The 6590-nt window shown below is 36.0% G+C and overlaps 1 pseudogene; it reads left to right on the forward strand.

Annotated features, from left to right (window-relative positions):
* LOC100443004 (succinate--CoA ligase [GDP-forming] subunit beta, mitochondrial-like) overlaps positions 1–6054 on the forward strand; it is a 45794-nt pseudogene extending 39740 nt beyond the window's left edge.
* Positions 6055–6590: the final 536 nt, after the last annotated feature.

The following is a 6590-nucleotide window of genomic DNA, read 5'->3' on the forward strand; positions in this document are numbered from 1 at the left end:
CATCCCCTTTTAATTGCGATCTTGCAATTAATAATCATAAATTGAGCTTATTGATTATCAGCATGAATTAAAAACGATAATTAGTCACTGGAGTCTGGATGAACATAGAGCTATCTCCTAATAACCTAGTGGATATATTGGTGAATTCTGACAGCTAGAAAAATCATCATTAAACTATTTCTATGTCACATCATTTTTACTCTGGGGAAAGAAATACTTTTTAAATTACACCTGTAGTTGTATCAGTATTTTCTCATCATGACAGATTAACTTCAAAGTATATTGCAGAACAGTTCTCTGAGTGACCTTGACCTGACTCAGTTCCCCTCCCACCTGTTTTGCTTATAGTTCTGAAGAATAACTCTGGAATGTGCTAGTAATGCAATTTGATAAAAAATCTTTGAAAATGGGGAGGAACCGGTTGGAACAATCCAGGTTTTGTTCCATTCCCCACTAGAAACACGATATCCTTCAATTCTTTCTCCCAGTAGTTCATAAAACTTCAAGGGGTACTTCAGCTACGGTGCAAGTGAGGTTTACATAGATGAGACCTGTACCTCATGGGCAGCTTTTTGGAGCCTGGGGGTAGAGGGTCACAGTGAATCCTAGGCTTCTGTTGTCCCTTGCTGCCTGTCTATGAGTAATAAACCTGCTTCATGTAACTATTTCACCGGACTCAGACAGGTTTGGTAACCAGCACATGATGAATCTTTTTCACATATATCATGTGGAGAGTCTTTTAGACCTAGAATATAAGGACGGCTTTTAAAACTTAGAATGTAAGAGGCTCATGCCTCCACCACATATAGGCATACCATATCTGGAGTTGGATGTTGATGGCAAAAATTATTTCATAAAAATGCTGTCTAACAGTAGAAATAAAGCCACTTAATTTTCCAGAGAGGATAGATTCACAATTTTTTGCAGGCTTATTATTCATTGTATTTCAAAGCCAGAGTTCCCAATCACAGTTTACTTAGCACAGAAAGTTCATCAATTTTTAAGTAATTAATAGTTTTACTTCATTTGATGGTCTCTCCCTTTGCTGTACATGCTCATTATTATGGTTGTCAATTATCTTCTTAACCGATGATTTTAATAAAGGTAGCTCTACTATTAGCAAATTGCTCAGAAGCTGCTAATAGCTCTCCAGAGAGCACTTGTCTCACCCTATATCTCCCACCTTATCAAAAGGTCACATTAATTATATCACCCTTACGGAGAGGAAATCAACATGTCAGTCAGACGGGCTCACAATTGTGCTGCAGGTAGAACATGAGGATTAAATCAGGTTTATTTAGTGTCCCAAAGTAGCCCATTTACATTTAGCTCTTGTAAATGCAATTAACACAAATGAAACAATAAATCACACTTAGGTTTATGAGTTTACTTTTTGACAAAAGGCTAATTTGCTATTCTTTTAATGTTTATAGTTACTCGTAAAATATTATAAGTCATCAGATGTTGGTTAAGAATCGTTTTTAAAAATCTTCGTAAAATGGCTCCAGAAGAGTAAGGGTTTCGTTGTGCTTGTAGAGATCTTTCGTTTATCATTTCAATTTTTTACTAATTATGAACATAAATTGATTTTTGATAACCTTCTCTCACTCTTATATGCTCTACATTCTTGGGATCACAGCTTAAGAACTAAATATGAGAAAAGCTAGGACACAGGCCAGGGAAACTGTATGAATTTGAATATCTCTAATTAATATTAATATGTATTACTTGGATAAGTAAATATTTTCTATCCACTTTTTTTATCAAGTGAGTTCTATGTGCCTGGGAGCCAATTTCCTATTCAACGTTCTTCTGCTACTAATACATTATCTTTCACACAAGAAACAATTATCCATTTGTTCATTTCACGAAGTATAGTCTTTAAATACTTATTAGTGATTTAAATTGAGAATAATGCCACAATTTATAATTATTTTTTCATACTTTGGGCACTTAAGTCATGGTCCCAGCAAAACAGATGGCACGCACATTTTAGGAAAATTTAAGGATTTAAAAAAAACTATCATTTACACAATTAGAAGTAGATATAGGAAAATAATAAAAGATAACACAGTGGTAACAGGTTTTGGGTATCTTAGCCCCTAAAGATGATAGGAGTTGAATAGGGCAAAAAGTAGTTTCAGAATGGAAAGTAGAGTCAATAGAAAGTCTCCCTTAAGAGGACCTGTGACTATCGGCTGGAATACAACCAATCCCAATAACTCAGCCAGGAGACAGTCAAGGGGTAAACATTCTCATATCACTCTCCTCTTTCCTGCCAATGTTGGATCCCTTTGTGGCAACACTTCTTAGAAGCAGAAGTCAAGGCAGACCACTGATGTAACACACATAGATCAGCTTCCTGGGGGTAAATAACAGGGTAGAGAATGGTCGATAATTAATCTGAAGAGTTAAAATGAAGATGTTGATTTTAGAGACTGAATTCATTAATTTCTAATTGTCAGCTGGGATGAAATAGGACACTGAACTGGAAAAATCTGATATGTGCAAAGTGTGGAAATAGGCAAAGGTATACGCATTCTTAAAAGAAAAAAAAGAAAAGGAGTGAAAAACTAAGAAAGCTACAATTTAAGAAGGAGTTTTAGACTCCCAAAGGATTGATATGTTTGGGAGAGAAGCAGTTTGGAAGCTCTGAGTAAGCAAGAGTAAAATGTAATATCAAGCCCACCAAATTGGAATCAGGGCTACTAAGGCAAATCTCTCTCAAGAACATCAGTCCTATGCTCTACCACTGGGGAAACCTGTCAAGTTACTAAACAGCTCTGAGCCTATTTATTTTCCTGATGTATAAATTAGTATCTAACAGGGTAAAGCCACAATTAGGACTGAGACATAAGAAGATGCAAATGAGAATTCTGAATTTAAAGTCCAAGTATAACAGCTAATCTTGATATGTACATATAAATATATTTAATTTTAAGTTTATATTTCTTGTCTATACACCAGTCTAGACTATGGTCTTCCAATATCCATTGCACATTTTAAAATCATAATTATTATTTATCTCAAAATCTGATAATTACAGGGCATAGTTACCCTAATTTTCACTTCCTTATAATTAACAATTATATCCTAGATTAAAAGATATACCATTAGTTTCTGATATCTTGAACCCAATTATAATTGCATTTTTATTCATAGTAAAATAATGTAATAATGTCTTTATCACTACAGTGAGCCATTCAACTTAAATTACTCATTTCTCCCTTAGCCACATGGAAAATCTCTTAGATTAATTCCTGTAAATACTTATTTAACTAAATTAAATTTTAAATATTTTATTTTTGATGAGATATACAATCAGAGGAACTAAAAAATAATTCCTGGACAAAAGTGGCTTTTCCACCAGGATCCCATTGAACCTGAAATAATTACCACTAGAATAATTCCTAGGGGTTAAATTACTATCTCTTAGAGAATCTTTTAACCTCAATATGTATTATTGAAGAACAGGTGCTCCAGTTAGACACATTAATGCTAAATTGATAATGATGTGTCAATACCATTACCTAGTAGTTCTTTCAATGTCATTACAAATGTCTTCTATTTTTGGACATGGAAAATATATGTCCAGTTTGAGGGATGTTAACAGGAATTGATGTTTCACAGATTGGTGGCAACTGATAATACACAAACTTTTTATAAATAAGGCTTCAGAATGAATAAACAATATCAAAGTATATATAGTCACAATGTATTCTGTTTATCAGAAAAATATTATGTAATGTATTGGCCATGAAAAGAGCATGTGTCATGAAAGCTGATTTTTGATAAGGGGCCTAGATTTTAATTGGTGCTTTTGCCTACACACTCAATATAACAATAATAACATTCAGACAAAAAAGCGGTACCATGTTTTTCAAAGAGGAATTCCACACTGAGAGATGAATCGATCCTCATTGACTCCTGTTATTTGCAAAATACATTCTTGGATTTTACTGGGAAGGGAATACTTGGAAGCTCAGTACAGTCTTTAAGAGAAAGTATTTTTAATATACAATACTTTGTTTCCAGCAGCAAAACTCACTATTAGCTTTGACCTTGGATCCTAATTTTTCAGATTTTTGTGGAGAGGATGGTGATAGTATACTTATGTTATTACTATATGAAATAAATGAATATACATTCTAATAGTAATAATAGCTATAATACTGCTTCAGTCAAGCCCTTTAAATAAATATATATTTAAATATATATTTTATATATATATATTTTTTAGAGACTGAATTTATCAATTTCAGTCTCTGTTAGGACTCATTGTTCTAATTAAGGAATAATTAGTATATAAGGAATAATCCAAATAATAATAGCTAATATCTAGAGAGTACTCATCTACAAGAACTAAAAATAATAATCCGAGTCCCAATACCCCACTTCGGGTTTTCTGTTTAAAATGACATTCTCCTGGTAGCGCAAGCCAGGAAACTTCTGAGAGACCTAGCGCTCCACTGTGGTTCTTGGTAGCCAGGTCCAGGCACTTCAATTAACTTCCAGAAGATGGCAGACCCTCCAGGAATGCCAGAGCAAGAAACTGATGTCTGACAACAGAGTGAGAGTTCAAAGATTCTTTGTAGCAGACACTGTGAATGAAGAACTTGAGGTTGCTAAGAGACTAAAAGCAAAATAAATTGTTTTAATTAAAAGCCTAGATCTTAGCTGGAGGAAGAGGAAAGGGTGTCTTCAATTGTGGTTCGAAAGGAGGTGTTCTCTTAACAAAAGAACCTAAAGTTGTGGGACAGCTGGCTAAACAGATGATTGGGTATGTTTGGGGCAATAAACCAAACTCTAAAAGAAGATGTGAAAGTTAACAAGCTGATGGTTACTGAAACCTTGGTCATTTCCAGAAAAACTTACCTGGTGATTCTAATGGACAGGTCCTGCAATAGCCCCATGCTGGTGGGCAGGCCCCAGGGGGCACTGACATTGAAGAGGTGGCTGCTACAAATTCAGAATTTATTTTTAAGGAGCAAATTTTTCAAGGGATAAAGGACAGCCAAGTTCAGAGTTCAGCAGATATCAGAAAATCTAGGCTTCCTTGGGTCTTTGAAAATCCAGGTTACAGATCAAATTAAGAAACTATATAATCTCTTCCTAAAAATTGATGCTACTCAGGTGATAGTGAATCCCTTTGGTGAAACTTGAGAAAGACAAGTTGTCTGTTTTAATGCCAAGGTAAACTTTCATGACAATGCAGAATTCTGACAACAGGACCTATCTGCTATGGATGACAAATCAGAGAATGAGCCTGATATGGCTTGGTTCTGTGACTTCACTCAAATCTAATATCAAATTGTCATCCCCACGTGTCAAAGAAGGGACCCAGTGGGAGGTGATTAAATCATGGGGGTGGTTGCTGCATGCTGTTCTTTTGATAGTGAGTGAGTTCTCGTGAGATCTGATGGTTTAAAAGTGTGACACTTCCCCCTTCTTTCTCTCCTGCCACCATATAAAAAAAATGCCTTGCTTTCTCTTCACCTACTGACATGATTGTAAGTTTCCTGAGGCCTTCCCAGCCATGGAGAACTATAAGTCAATTAAACCTCTTTCCTTTATAAATTACCGAGTCTCAGGTAATATACAGCAGTGTGAAAACACACAAATACAGAGCTCATTGAATATGAAGTTGCCAGACATGATCTAAAATACATATGACTGGATGGGAACATTACCTGCTTTGTGAATGGTGCTGGATTAGCCATGGCTACTTGTGATACCATTTTCCTTAGTAGTGGGAAGCCAGTCAACTTCTTGGAATCTTGGAGGGGTTGTAAAGGAAGCTCAAGTATATCAAGCATTCACATTGTTCACAGTTGATCCTAAGGTTGAAGCCATCCTTGTCAATATTTTTGGTGATATCGTCCACTGTGCTATCATTGCCAAAGGGATCACCAAAGCCTTCCAGGCATTACAATTGAAGGTGCTCTGGAATGAATCAATGTTCAAGAGGCCCAGAACATACTCAACAATAGTCTAACAGTGGACTCCCCATTATATCAGCCCAAGAAGGCTGTGGCCAGCACGGCCAATAAGTGATGTCTTTGTCCTGATCAGTTGAAGAAATAAAGCCATTTTTTCCATAAAAAAAATGGATTTCTCTCATCACTGTGAAGGAAATTATCTCATTGGGAAATGAAGGAGAAAAGTATGAGCAAGAATCACTATCTGAAAAATCTGTTTTTTTGAGACAGAGTCTCGCTCTGTTGCCCAGGCTGGAGTGCAGTCACACAATCTCGGCTCACTGCAACCTCTGCCTCCTAAATTCAAACAATTCTCCTGTCTCAGCCTCCCAAGTAGCTGGCTGTACAGGCACATGCCACCACACCTGCCTAATTTTTGTATTTTTAAAGTAGAGATGGACTTTCACCATATTGGTCAGGTTGGTCTAGAATGCCTGACCTCAAGTGATCCACCTGCCTCAGCCTCCCAAAGTGGTGGGATTACAGGTGTGAGCCACTGCACCTGGCCTGTCTGAAAAATCTTAAACCTGTATTTTCTAGAGTAAGAGATCTAGACAGCCTAAATCTGATTTTACTTATAGTCTTTATAAAAATAACGTCCTGCATTCTCAT

This window comes from Pongo abelii, chromosome 4 (genome assembly GCF_028885655.2).
Source record: "Pongo abelii isolate AG06213 chromosome 4, NHGRI_mPonAbe1-v2.0_pri, whole genome shotgun sequence".
NCBI lineage: Eukaryota > Metazoa > Chordata > Mammalia > Primates > Hominidae > Pongo > Pongo abelii.